General features: G+C 36.1%; 1 protein-coding gene across 7 annotated transcripts in view; it reads left to right on the top strand.

Moving 5' to 3' along the window:
* FIGN (fidgetin, microtubule severing factor) overlaps positions 1–15,705 on the top strand; it is a 120,140-nt gene that overhangs the window by 61,465 nt on the left and 42,970 nt on the right. The gene's annotated exons all lie outside the window — the stretch shown is intronic.

The raw sequence follows: 15,705 nt of genomic DNA, 5'->3' as shown, positions 1-15,705 counted from the left end.
GAAGTAAAGGCTAATACCTTGATGTACACTAGTTTTGTTTCTTTGGGAGTTTGCTCAGCAGATTATGACTTGTGAAATCCTTGTCACATCTTTGGAAGAAAGCCACAAGAAAAACTTGAGATGTAGAATCCATAAAAGGAAGTAGTCTGATTCAGCCTTGCTGTGACTGACAGTTTGATTGTAGAATGTGCCATTTTATTTTATCTTCAATCTGCAAATTGTACATTGAATTTTCTTTCAAAACCCATAAATAAAACAATCAGAGATTCACTCACACAATAATTGCCCTTATTCCTTGGTTTCTAAAAGCTGAAATGAATGTTTAGTTGTTACTAGATGTATGAATTTATAAGAGAATATAAACCCCCAAATGTGAGAAAAATGGCAATCATATTTTCAGTGATTTTTGACCAACTGTTTTCTCAGTTTAGAACTATAGATAAATAAAAGGAATGGTTAAATTGATTAGTACAACAGGATGTCTTTCTTTTCCTCTAAATATATGATAGGAGGTTGTACTATATATTCTTTTTTTGTTAACCATGCTGCTAAGAATTCTTCCTGAAATTGATCCTAAATGTCATCTATGTTTTACCCATTTAAAGCTTTGCTTTAACTAGAAATAGAGAGAAAAAAAACATTTTTTATCTCTGTATAATATTGTTTCATGGTTTCTTCTGAAAAGCTGGAATTCTACTTGAATAAGCCTTCGTTCCTATCTATTCTTAGAGTGTTCACGGAGCTAACCAGTGTCCTTGGATATTGCTAATTGAACATTTTATCCTACTTGATCTTTCATAAAAGTTCAACAAAGTTTGCCTCCTTTTTCATGTACTTCTTTTTCTAGTTGACCGTGGTCTCCTAGTTTTCTTCCTGTCTTAGCAGTATATCCTTCTCATTATCGTTTACTGGTTCTTCTTCTGTTTGAACTCTAAATGTTAAGAGTGTCTCCCAGGGCTTGGCTCTTCTTTTTAACCTACACACTCTCCCTATGTGATTTCAAGCAGCCCTGTTGGTGTCTTTAAATACCATTTTGGGGGAAGCTGATGGTGTCCAAATATTTCTTTCTGGTTACTATGCCCTCTAAAACACCAGATTCCTGTATCTAACTGCCTACTGGATAGCTCTACTTAGATGTCTACATCTTAGATCTTTACTTAGGCATCTGCAAATTGAAGGAGTCAAATGGATAACTTTTAGTTTTGTCCCTCCAGAATTGTACCTCTCCCAGGCTTTCCCATCAAGAGTATGTAGCACTATTTACTTGGTTGCTAAAACTAAAACCTTTTGAGCTATCCTTGATTATACTCTTTCCCTCAGTTTGAGCTGCTGTTGGTCATCAAGACAATAGCTGTTCTCTTAGCAAAGCATGTGAGACAGTTCTTGTCATTCGAGGATTAGGAGAAGCCTTTCCTGACCATGCAAACCAATGTGGACACTTGGTCATTTTCCATTCTGTTCTATCAGTTTAATTCTCTGAATAAGTCTTATCTCTATCAGATAGTTTTCTTTTTTAAAGAGTGTGTTTGTTTTTCTATTTTCTTTGTTATTTGTGGAGGGTTTTTTTTAGTGTTGTTTCTTTCTCCAAACTCTGTGAGACATTTAGTAAAGTAGTTGTTGAGTCAATGAATGTTTGCATCTTTGTTCATTCATTCATAGTCATCATGAGGACCTTCCACATTCCAGGCACTGTGTTAAGGATATAGAGTTGATTAAAATGCAATTCTTGCCCTCAAAGTTTTCACAGTTTAGTGCGGGAGGGACCCATACAAGTAAACAATTACAGTACAGGGTGAAGAATGCAATAGTGGAAGCCTGTCCAAAGTATAGAAGTAGCTTAGAACAAGATGTGGTTGACTCTGAGGTGGGGTTTGGAGCTGGAGGGATCCCAGTGGAGGGATGATTTACTTAAAATTTAAAACATGAATGGGATTTTTCAAGTAAACAATGGGAAAAGAATAGAGATTTCTAGACTGAGATGCTAGCACAGGCCAAGGCACAGTGGTATGCAGTACCTGGGAAGTATGTGGAAGCACCTGCTCTTGCTGAAACATGGAGTGATGTGGAGAATAAAGGGAGTCGAGCTAGAAAGGCAGCCATAGGCAGAAAGGGCCTGGTTTTTTCTGCTAAGAAGCTTAGACTTCATCTTGTGGTAAACTAATGAATTTTGACAATTTTTAAGCAGGTAATAGATATGCTTACATTTTAATCTTAGAAAGATTTTTTTTTAAAGCAGTGGTATGGGGGAGGGATTTAGAGGCAAGGAGACTAGTTAAGAGGGCAGGACTGAGACAACAGATGAAGGCCTGGGATATGCAAACATGTTGGGGATGAAGCAAAGGATATGGAAATGAGAAAAAAGTCAGAGGTGAAGAAGTCAGTTGTATTGGTGTTCTTTGTAAATGCAGAGTGGTTCAGAGTGGAAATGAAGGAGAGGGAATGAAACCAGGGTTTCTATCTATTGATATTAGTCCTCTGGGGTGACACTAACCAAAACAGAGGGTACAGAAAGGAGAACAGGTTCATATGGGAATACTATTCATTTGATAAATACAATATATATTGAGTGGTTATATATATTATATATACAGAGAGAGAAACAGAGAGAGTGTGTGTTACTGCGCTTGGGACTCCTTGTTTTTTTAAAGATGAGTTTAGTTTTAGATTTCTCAAGTTGGAGAATTTACAAAAAGATCTACTGCAGTGTAAAAAATAACAGAATTTAATTTCAAACCCCAAGTTCTTGTCCTAATTTTGCGACTAAGCTAACTGTGTGATTTGTGGCCTTTCTCTGCTTTTTGTTTTCTCATTTCTATCATCTTGATACCAGTATGATATTATTTCCAGAAAAAGTTGCCTTGATACTTTAAACCTTTCTTTCTTGATCATATATTCCAGACCTTGAGTCATTATCCATGCACTCAAAGAATAACAGAATTCTAGGTCTTAGAAGGAGATCATTTAAACCAGTTCCCCGCTTTTCACACCCTTGGTGTCAGTTGAGAAAACAGAGGTCCAAAGAGTTTAGTCTGTTGAAGGTAATGCAGTAAGTCTGTGCTGGAATAAGCACTGGAACTCCTAACTTTCAGTACACGATCTTGACCTACCTCTAAACATAATGATCCACATTATCCTCTGTTGACTTTCCTGTGGTCCTGAAAACCCATGTAACTTTGGGCAGTTGGAGGAGACAGCTCCTCCTTTGCCGACTTGTCTCTTCAGTGCATAACTCTTTCTGGCAGAGGGTTATGCTGAGGAAGGGGTTAGTGGGAAAACCAGTAACCTCTAAATCTAGTCCTTTGGGGGATTCAGCGTGAGTTAGTATAGCACTGGGAGAGTTGAGGTTTGCTTGAGAGAGACTCTGCCCTTTACTCCTTCCTGTGTTCACATTCTTTCCAACTACACTCAAGTTTCAAAACCAGACCCAGATGTAGTCATGTGTGATTATAAAGGAAGAAGGTCAGCTTCAGCTCTGACATATATTTGCACATCCTGGGGTTTTAAACAAACAAGGTGAGTGTTCATTGCTGATTCATGTTTTGCTTTTGGTCCCTAGATCCTTTTTTGCTGTAGTCACGTGGCATGCACCATGGTGGCTCTCATCATATAATGCATTCCGGGTTCTCCTACATCCTAAAGCACTTTATAAAAATAAAACCATAGGTCTCATTTTTCTGATGAAGAGAGCAAGGCATAGAGGGATTTTACAAAGTGATACAACAAATAAAGGAGGAAAAAGAATTCAGGATCATTTTTTTTTCACTCTCCATTAAATGATATTCCCTCATGCTTTTCTGTTGTCAAAAGCTCTCTCTGCGTTCTGTATTGTTAGGTCATCATCTCCTATAGTTTGCACAATGCACCATATTATGGATTGCTCACAAAGCAGCAGATATGAATTCTTTATAATGGATTTATTCTTTTCAATTTTTTGTCATCTTTGGGCTTAATAGAAATAGTTCAGCATGTTATATTGTATGATCTGTTCCTAAAGAGATAAAAGAGTTCTGTGTTTTGAAGGAAACATTTATATTGGTTAATTTGCTGCACTGCCTGCAGGAATGTTAGTATGTAGGAGGAAAACAACTGTTTCCTGACAAGATTTTCCTTAACTCTGCTAGAAACTCTTATCTTAACAGTAAAATAAAGAGAAGTAATCCATAAACAATTAAAGAATGATATCTTCAGGAATGTTTACCTTCCCTCAGACAGAACATCTTAAGAATGTGGGCCAAAAAGGTGTCTTTTCTTACATGAAAAAAAGGCTCTTTCTTAATTCCCTTCCCAGCCTGTAAACCACGACACCACAGATGGAGTGAACACACAAACACGAGCCTAGACATTTCCTCCCTGGATAAAATGTTCCCTGCCTGCTTTTTGGAGAGCCACTAGTCTAAGGATAATAGAGAGAGAGTGTTCTGTGCACCTTCCTTTAAGAAATTAAACGCCACTGCCACAATGTGCAAAAGACTGTGAAATTGAAAGCGTGTCCCTGGAGTGGATAAAAAATAATAATAAGTGGCAACTCAAAAACAGACCACTGGCAAATAATCAATTATCTTCTGAATTACTATATAAAACTACAGTTCATTTTGCCAGCCTGATGGGAAACGGCTCTCTCACAGGAGGCGGTCAGCTTAGATTGGGGAGTTGTTGTAAATTTACTTCCAGGGTACCTTTGTGTAAACATCCACTTGTCCCTCATACTGGTGTGATGCAACATTAAAGCTCACATGATTGGTCTGCAGAACTAACTATGAAATAGCAAACTCATTTGAAAAGAAATCTGTTGCCTGTTTCATCTTTGTGGTTTTAGTATTGACTCACATAGCTTAATTTTTAAACCTGGGGTAACAGTTAAACTTTCCTAAAGATTAAGGACAGGTTGAGTAGAGTTTTGCTGGGGCAGCACTATTTTATGAACTCAAATTAAATGTTTGGCTTACAGATAGATTTAGAGCTGGTTTAAGGACAGGAAACCAGGAAAAGCCATCATGTTTTACTACCGGCTGCTCAGATAGACAAAATGGGTAGAAATTTAGACTGTTTTGGAAGGATATCTATGATTAATAAATAGGGGGAAAGTGATAATAGCTGGCTGGCTTAGATTTTGTGTCAGTAAAATTTTAAGTGAACTACAAAATGTACATACCAGAGTTTAATAAATAATACACATTTCTGATAACGTTCCAGAAATGAAGGCCCATGGCAATGTACAAAAGGTTCCAGCATCTCTAACTGAAGAGAGGAGTATCATAGATGGAGCAGCTTTGGAAACCTGCTGAAGGAGAGACTGTAAAGGAAGGAAATACTGCAATAGAGAGACCTTCAATTCTCACTGTCCTTGTTACTTTTTAAAATGGGGAGGAAGACTTACTAAAAGTCTTACCAGAGTTTGAGTCCTTAATACAGAGTACAGGGGACTGTTCCTTTAGTTAATAAGACCCACTCCTCTCCCCCAGGTAGTCAGTCCTGATTACACCCAGCCTGTCCCCTACCATACACACATCCACGTGCACATGCGTTTAATTATACCCATTTACAGATGACATAGATGCTAACTGCCCACAGACAGACAACTAATGAATGACAGTACTGGGGTTTATCAAGTCATGTTCAGTCCTTTAACTGTCTTTGTTTCAATCCCTAAGTCACTTTATCTATAGGCCAGAGAGTAAACTATCTTTTTCTTTTTACTGACATTTGAAATTCAGGGTAGTTCTTCAACAGCTTGCTAACTTACTTTGTCACAATATACTTGTCTTCATTTGTTCTCCAGCTATTCTTTCTAAAAAAAAAAAAAAATTCTCTTAACTAGTTAATACATACTTACGGTTAAAAAAGAAAAAATTCAAATAGCACAAAGGAGTATACAGTGAAAATCAGTCTAATCCTTCCCTTCCCTGGGTTATCCCACCTCAGGGGTCCCTGCTTTCCCAGTGTTGTAGGTTTTCTTCCTAAATCAAAGATTCCTTGTATACACAAGCTTTTGTGTCTATCCTCCCCCACAGTTTACCCAGATGGTAACACACTATACACACAGTTTTGCTTGTTGCTCTTTCTCACTCTAGCTATTAGCAAAATCTCAGTCAGTTCTGACTAGTCCACCAGAGGTGACATTATTTGCTGTGTTGCAATATAAGAGGTTGCGTGAAATTAAGTCTTGACTTGGCTCCTTCTCAACCTCCTTTCTAAAGGATAGTCTATTCTCTCTTTGGATCTTGCAGGCATTATTAATTGATATGTTGTCAGCACTTCCATAAATATTTCTATGCTGTAGTGATTTTTCTCATTGAAATGTATGCTGTGACAATTCAGCACATTTCTTCACCTATTAGATCAGATAGATACCATCAGTGAGAAGAGAGTGAAGCAACTCTTACTAGGTGCATCAATTCCTTCACGCCTAAATTACATTATGCTGCATCAAATACTGTTATGAAAGTTTGAAATAATATAGCACTACACAACCATTTAGGCTACCCAGAGGCCTTGAGAAAACTGATGAATTTCTAAAGAGGGAGTTGACTCTTTTTATACAATAAGATCAAAGCCACAATGTTATTTTCCCCTTAATCCTTTTTAAAAAGTGTGTTACTATATTTATCCTCCTTTATTGGTAATTTTCTTGCTCATTAATACATCAACAGTTGCATTTATGAGTTCTGAAGCTTATTTTTCATCTTGGTGTTTGGATAACATGACTGAAATTGGGTTTTATTACTATGCACAGTTGTTAGACATATCAGGTGTTTCAGTGACAATCTCTGTTAATTCAGAAGAAGAAAGTTTCATCTAATTTTTGCCACCTAACAAATAATAACAATCTAATCACCATTGTAAGAAATGCTTATAAAAGAGCCTCTTCTTTTCACTTTCTCAGAAGCCAGTTGACTTCTCTCCCTTCATAAAGTGACAGAAGTATTTCAGGCCAGTTGAGATGCTGCTATGGAATTAACTCAAGAAATGGGTTTTCAATACATTAGTTTTAGAATTTTGTTCAACATCTAGGAATAGGCTAGGTACATTTCTGTGCTCCTTGAGGGCTCTATCTGCCCAGGAGTTTCTGGATCACATCTTTCACTTCAGAAGAATATCTAGTTTGATTTTGCACATGGAAGTGCATTTGGTAATGCATTTAAAGAATGCTTTGGGTATTCCCGAAAACAGAATTTCCTAGTAATTTAGGTTGGCATTTGGGGTTAACACACTAGTTCATCTCAAAGTATTGAACAAACGGTAGCTATGCTATTAGAGCAGTTGTACGTTCTACATTTCTTCTGGGAGTCTTTCCCCAAAATATGTCTTCTTGCTCTGTTCTGTGCTGATTTTCATCATCTTATTCCTTGTTTTGTTTCCAAAAAGTAATTTGGGTTTTTGAACAAAGCTGTTGAACCTATTTATCATTCTTTCTTTAGATTTTTTTTTTGCATAATTACCATAGAGTTTCTGGGTATTTAGTAGGGAAAGAATTAATTTATGGCCCCCTTAGAGGGTTTGGTACAGGGAAGGATTCATTTGTGCATATAGGTGATGTAGTTGTTTTGACTCCTCTGTGGCTGTGAAACCAAATGTTGGGCACAGGGAGTTGTTGAATGAATGTTTCATTAGACATGAAAGAGCTGATACACCTGGTGAGAGTTGCTTCCCTCTCTTCTCACTGTGGCATATAAGAACAAGCGAGAGAAAGTGGAGATGCTTTCCAAGAAGGGCTGCTTATATGTTCTTAGTGTGCCCACTGCAGACCCGTGGACTGTCACAGCACTGGTCCTGGCATTCAATCCGCTTATACACAGGGAAACATCCCACAAAGGCCCCAGTGAGATGCCTTGGGAATTCCTCTACTTTTTAAGGAATCACTTACTTACCACAAGCAATGGGCTCCCTAAGACTATTCAATAGTATCTATTCCCCCAAGGACAAATTATTCCTCCCAAGAGACAGAGTACCAAGATTTTTTTCTTAAAAGGAAAAAAAAGGTCCAACGATGACTTTTTTTAGCCCTTCTTCCCTCTTTCTCTTTAGTAGCTCCTGTAGTTCGTTTTCTCTCAGGGAAACCCCTGGAATCGGCAAGTGATGTGATATTCCCAGCTTGTAAGTTTATATTAAACCTGGGAAAGTCAGCTGTAACTACAGTTTTCACTTCATTCTTAAGCTTCCAAACACAAAATTACCATATATATCTAAGAATTTCAGAATCTCAAATTGAGTGCATTGTGCACTGTATCTTCTATTACATATTTGTGAAATCCTTTCATTGAAGTATAAATAATTCTCCATATTTTCTACACTATTTGGCATGACCTACTAAAAATGTGTAATAAGGGATTCTACCTCCCTCTTACCACCATAATCTGGTTAAGTGAAAGAAGTCGTTGCTGGTTACATTCAGACTTCTCTTAATTATACAAATCTTCTTTGTCTTACAAGACTACTCGAATTCCTCTTGAATTTTCAGCTTCACTCAGGCAACTTTGTGAGAACCCTGTCCAGAAACACATGCACACGTGCGCGTGTGCACACACACACACACACAAGCAGACATACAGTCATCTGTCCGACATCCTGATCTTTGACATAGCCCCAATATTTTGCAAGGATATGCCTCTTCTAGCACATTCTATGTACTTTATGTCAAAATGTTCCATTGAAATTTATCAATGTTTATGTTTCTAGGCTAGTCATTTACCATTACAGAACCTATTTTATCATCCCTGTTAATTAAATTTGTTGAGAGTGAAGAGGCTTCCTAAAACAGAGTTCTATGATGGCTTCAAATTGAGCTGAGTAAAAATCAATGGGGATTAGGGGAAAGGTGGACTTGACATCAAAATAGCATTAGATTTAATATCCTTATTGGAAATACTGTTTCTTCTTTTGGAACTTTCTCTCCTTTCATCATCATAAGAAATGAGATATGCCTTGACACTCATTTCTGTGTTTTTTTATCTCCTGGAGTGGAGTCTGGTAGAGCCAGACTCTTTGGATGGACAAAAGACAAGTACAAGTTTCTTATTGTTTGCTTTCAGTCAGTTGGACTTTTAAAGATAGCCTTCTTTCTGTTTTCCATTTAGAGTGTATATCTGCTTATCCATATACCTTCAGATCAATAAAAGAGTGGATATTTAAAAGTATGTGTAGTGGCCAACAGCCGGAATCATGCCAGGCAACTTTACATTTTAAATTCTTCCTGGGCTCTAAAAGTAGATGAAGCCAACCTTCCTTTTGACTCAGCAGGCAAGTTTTACTATGATAAGAGTACTACTATTTTAAAAAGTAACTCTTGAACAATTTAACTCCAGGAAGCATTCCCACCCTGTGAAATAGTACAGAGGCGCCTGCTTCCTTATTGACGAAGCAGTGCAAAATAATGCCTGTTAGAAGCAATTTTAATCATTTGGTAGCTTAGCTTTTGACTCCTCATTAGATTTCTAACCCAAACTCTCATGCCAGATCCAGTGTCCCAGTTTTTCTGATTTGGCAGGTGGAGGCAATCTAATCTTTTCAGGTTTAGCACATGGCAGAAATTTGGCTTGATCAACCCCTCTAAGAGTGGAGCCTGACTTGTCTACAGCTAGGGGCTGGATTAGTTCTAAGCTCAAGTTTAGACTTTCAAGCATTATGCTTTTATGGGACACCTACCTACCTACCTACCTACCTACCTTCCTTCCTTTCTTTACTGTTTCATTATAACCATAAAAGTTTCATTTCTAATCAAGTTCTGATTTTGGGTGACATGTCACAGTGCTTGCCTTAAAGCTTCTGGATCTTTAGAATTCTTGATACCTGACAGCATAAGGTGATCATTCATGAAGATCAAGAAAAAATTTATGCAGCTCTCAGATTATCTCTAGATATCTCTAAGGGCAAGAGTCAGCAACCAAGGAGTAATATTCATTCATTAATTAATACTCTTACAGATTTATGTATTTTGTATATGAATAGTCTTGGGGAGATATATTTTGTTGCCAATACTAGGTATGTATCTGATTATTTGCAAAGGGAAAGCTACTTATTCCGAATCTGAGTCTTTTGATTTCAAACCTTGTTCTTAGCCTTAATCTAATTTGACATTGTTGGAAGAGTTGTTATAAAAAGGAATTGAAGAAGCAATGAAAGTCTACCCAGCTCAGGTCACTTATTCTGTAAATACCTCCAGAATCTTAGCAGGACCCAAAATGTTTCTGCTGCCTGCAGTGTCTAGAAAAGGAATTATCTTTGTAAATGTAGATCTCAGTGTGTGTGTATGTGTATGTGTGTGTGTTTGTAGTGTATGCTTCATTATAGGAGACATTATAAACCTTAGAGCTTAAATAGAGCTTAAACCACACTATTTGTCTCTGAGAAACCAAGCTATATGTGGGAGAAAGACAGCATCAGCCTCAACATTCTGGAATATATACTCGTTTTCTAATACAGTATATCAGAATAGATTCATCAGTCATGAATTATAAAAATGTGATTACTTTTTCAGTGAGAAAGATACGATTGGTGACAAAAGCTAGTAGAATCTGATGACAGAGGCTAGGAACACGGAGGAGATGTGGTATGTGTGATGTTTCCATACCAGGTATATCAGATTTCCATTGTCAACTGAAAACCTATCATGGGCTGTAAAACTGTTGCCATTTTTTTCTGTCACACCTCTTATCACATTATCTAAAGTTAATTGTGGTCTTGTTTCCAACATTGGACTAGGAGGTCCTTATAGTTATCTCACCTCTTTATCTCTGGAACCTGACAAAGACTGGTGCCTAACCTATATGAGGTTTGTTAAATAAATGTCAAGGAGCTATTTGGGCTACCAGCTGTATCTTAAGTCATGATTTGTCAAGTGTTGGCTACTTCATCTTGAAAGGTCATGGCTTGAGATACCATATTTCCTAATTGAAAACCAGTTCTTAGAGAAGAATAAAAATCTTGAGTATATACTATGCACGTGTGTGTGTGTGTGTGTGTGTGTGTGTGCACGCACATGAAGGCATAAAATTATTTTAACACAGGGTATGTTATAGCACAATGTCTTATGATAATAGAGCTGATAAACTCAGATTAGAAGTTCCTGGTCCAACTTCTCATCCCAGCCTGGAATGCCCTCTACAGTTGATCAATCTCCTGCTAGAACTCTCCCCCTTTGTGAATTAATAAATAAAATATCCCCACTTCTTTCTTTTTTTCACATTTTTAAGTAAAATAATTAACTGTGAGGGCCTGTGAAAAATAACTAGGCCTAGAGACAACACATAATGGAGGTTTGTTCTCTAGGCTTTCCCCTTCCTCTTTACAAAGCAGTTCTAATCCATTTTATGCTGATGTACTTGGTGCTTAGAGGGTATATACAACATTGAGTTATACCCTATTTCATATTACTAAGATTGAAAGTGGGTCAAATTCCCTGCTAACCTAAAGAAATAACTACCTAGAGTCCAGCATTAGTGCTCTGGAGGATGAGTGCAAACCGGATTAATATGTCACCATCTGCATCAATAACTTATCTTTTTTTGGTGCTAAGTACTATGCCAAAATTAAAACCAAATAACATGAGGTTCTTGCCTATAAACAATTACAATTTAATAGGCAGTTTTCATCATTCCAATATATTCTGCCTTTGAATGCAGATGATGATATGGTATATTAAATACGGTACAACAAACATCCTGTTCAGGATGCAGTAATATGATCTCTATAGTTCTAGGAATGGAATGAAATCAATGATAAAAGGTGGACTAAAAACAACACTTAATGAAATGATATGGGAAAGCTCATTTTTTCCACCTTTCTCCCAGCACTCAAGATTATTCATAGATATTCAAGAGATATTCATATTCTCACCTATTCAAAATGAGACCTAAGGACACCGTAGCTTTCAGATTCTTCTTATAGTCTTATTGGCTCTTGACTTCAGTTTAACAAGACATTTCTGTAAATTAAGTCCACAACTATAGGTTGTTTAGATAACATGAGACATAGACCCTAAAAACATTTGCTGCCTTTCTGTTATTTTTAGAACTAAGGAGAAAGAAAAAAAAAGTCTGTAAAAATGTTTTCAAAATAAATAGTATTAAAAAAGTGAAACCTCTTAAAAAGAAAATATCCGTTGCACAAAATCTAATTTGCATTTTATACCGATTTCTATCTTATAGACAGAAATTCATGGTGAGGGGGGAGTTGCTCCAAATAAGAATAAGATCACATAAATATTTTAAAATTGCATACACAAAATAGATAACTTTCTGATATAAAACATTAGAAATGATATTTAAAAAAATTAATACTAATGCCTTAAGATAATCAATAAATCACAAAATAAACTGCAACCATAATTTGGTTCTAGAAAACTTAATATTATTGTCATACAATTTTAGCCATAAAAGCAGCAGCAAAATATGAAGCTTAAGTAAAGCAAAACATTGCCTTCAACTTTATATCCAAAATACTATGGCTTTTTTTTTTTTAAACTTTCCCCCACTGTTATAGTCTATTCATTATCTGGTAGCAACTTTATAATATATTTTAATAGGAGGAAATAATGCATAAAGCTCTAGAACTGTACTTAATGTTTAGCAAGGTTGAGAACTGTGCCTATTTTTATTTACCATTGTATTCTCAGTGCTAGCACAGGGCCTGGAAAGTGATCGAAATAATTAAGATTTATTTAGTGCTCATTATGTACTAGTCATTTTCTAAGCATATTATATGTATTAGCTCATTTAATCTTCACGTCAATTCTTCGAATAAGTGCCATTTTACAGATGAGAAAACGGAAACCCAGATTGGTGGTATATTGCCAGTAAGTAGTAGGGTTAAAATTCAAACTCTGGAAATCTTGCTCCAGATCTTGTCTCTTAATTACTATTATGTTATATTGTATGTATTAGTCAAACTTTAAACATTGAGTGAATAAAAGAGTGGGAGTGAGTAAACACAAAAATCTACCCTTTTCTACTAGTGGTCATCACCTCAACGTTTTCAAAAGGAAGTATGGGAGCATAAGACATATATTTATTAAAGCAAGGTGGGTGTGTGTATGTTTGAGAGGGCATGTAGGAAGATGTGCAGTGAATTTAGGTCTTTAGGAGTTCTTCAAGGTTATTTATTTATATAATTTTCCAATATTATTAAGCTTATGATGAGCTAGGTACTGTTTTTCAAGAACTCCTTTCAAATGAATGCATATGAGTTACATGTGAGAGACCAATAAAAGGAGCAGGCCTTAATAAGAAGGAAAAAGAATTGATCAAAATATTTAGGTCCAAGGGAAAATTAATTAGTATTCCTTGCACTATAGTAACTGGTCAATTCCTGCATGACTTTGCTATAGTCACTCATTTCCTCCATGTTCTAGTTTTCTTAACTTATAAAACAAGATAGAGAGTTGGAATTGAGTTCATCTGTGAACCAGTGAAAATTACTCAGAAAATATAAAAAATTTTGAGAAATTATGGACTGTAGGGCTTTGGAAAAGTTCAAAGGGTGCTTTTAAGGCCTGAGAGATGGGAGTGGGAATAATTAATATTTTTCTTCTTAAACAAGCAGAAGACAAAAAACTTCTTTAGCTGAGCATCTGCTAACTAACCTAAGCAAAAATTTTAACTGTTTAATGTTTAAATTGAGGTATTATGTTTTTAGACAAATATATTTGCGCAAAGTAATCCAGAGTAGATAATTTATCAGTGTATCTAATTTTTTTAATAAAATATGTTAAAACAATTCCAAAAAAATCCTATTCCTAATTACTAATTTTCTAGGCTCATTCTTAACATTTTTATCTGGTAAAGTGTGTGTGTGTGTGTTAATGGATCTTTTCCTGTCACCTTCCCCTGTTTTGTGGAATTCTCTTCTCTGAATTGCCTGACACTAAGTGATATAAATTTCTAAATATTGGCGGAAAAGCTGTTATTTTTTATTTAGCTTTTACCGTGTAATGGAATTTGTGACAAGATTATTTGCTACAATGTTATTTTGTATCTTGATTAGTGATCTTTGTAAAGGACCCCGAGATATATGTACAAAAGGTGCTATATAAGCTGTGAATGGAGGGGCAAATGACCTTCATTCAAATATACCCAAGTAGTCATTACCAAAGTTTTAAGCAATTTGAACTGCCTAACTGGAGGTATGACAACAGTAATTGTGGATGTCCTTAAAGGATATCCGTACACATTTTGATCAGTGAATATCCTAAGTTCACTTTAAAAGAAGTAGTTATTACTAGGTATAAGTCTGGCTTGAATTAAGTCCTTTAAAATTGGCATTTAGAAACCTTTAGAAACCTGAATATCTTAACACTAACAATAACATGGTTCGGCGTTGTATATCATAAATATGTTTGCCTACAATATAATGACTTGCTATCAAAAATCTTCTCTCCTAAATAGAATGAATTGAGCTTAGAGGCGCTGCCAATATTGTAGGTGTTTGAGTCACACAGTGGCCACCAGCAGAGTATCAACAATGTAAACCTTCTCTAGTAAAGGTTAGCTCTCCTTTTTGAAAGCATTACATTTCTTATTGCATAAAAAACATAAAAATTGGCAAAAATATTTAAGGTCCCTTGCCAGGCAACCCCACAACTAGGTCACCCATCTTCAATCACAATGCATCTCCCAAATCATGGATTTTTCAAAAGCATTTGAACAACAGAACTTTTTGTTTTCAAACTAAGTCAAACTCAGAACCCCAAACTATAAAATGAATAAAAGCAATGAAAGGACAACTTTAAGTCTTTAGCATTTGCCAGAAAATACTTAATTGCAGCATCTGTAAAACATCTTTTGTTGGGTTGATGCAGACCCCTGGGTTCCCACTGAGCCCAATTTGAAAATCACCAGGCTGTCCACAGGGCTTAGAGCTCTTTAGAGCAGAAACTATTTCTTTAGTTCTGTACAAAGTCACAATGGTGCAAGGAATTCAGCTAAGTAAAAACTTCCGCATTGAGAATTTACTTACTCAGCTACCCCAAACGTCAGACTTTATGTTAGAAGGTATATGCACTTTGTCTATAGGAAAGTCCTGCAAGCTCTCACTTAGAAGCCATCTTCTTTTTTCACAAAGATCATATAAGCTTGGTTGTCTACTTTTCCATGTCTAAAAGAGACAAGAGACAGCCTAACAGCAAGAGAGAAACAGAAAATCTATAAAAATCAGAAAGAGGAACTAAAATTTACCATGGCATTTTGGGATCATTTTAATGAAGAATCAAATAATCCTACATGTCTCCAAGTACACATTACAGCCTATTGCAGTCACAATATAGACTTCTTTAGTAATAATGATGCTTAGTCATTAAAAAAAGGTTAAAAATGGTACATAATTTTATTTTTAAAAGTGTGGATATGCTTAATAAAAGTTTTCGTCACAGATTATTAAATATCAAGCCTCTGAGTGTGTCGTTCTTCCCCTTTCTTCCCTCCCTCCCTCTTCACAGCCTGTAGGGTGTAATGAAATGAGCACATCAAGGCTGTGAAATCAAATCTGTGTTCAACTTCTGGCTTTTTCACTTTTTAGCTCCATGACCTTGGGCAATAATGTTACTCAAATTCTCTTTGTTACTGTAGTGATAAAGTTTAATGAGATAAGTGATGGGCAGATTAGTTAGTATTTAATAAATGTTTTTCTCTCATGCTTATCAAGGATAAGCTCCAGTTACTTATACTTTATCATCTGAATTTCCTCTTGTAAATTCACTATTCATGCCATATTACC

The sequence above is a fragment of the Camelus bactrianus genome, chromosome 5 (assembly GCF_048773025.1).
Source record: "Camelus bactrianus isolate YW-2024 breed Bactrian camel chromosome 5, ASM4877302v1, whole genome shotgun sequence".
Lineage (NCBI taxonomy): Eukaryota > Metazoa > Chordata > Mammalia > Artiodactyla > Camelidae > Camelus > Camelus bactrianus.
The sequence above is the reverse complement of the archived record's forward strand: the minus strand, read 5'-3'. Positions and strand labels throughout refer to the sequence as shown.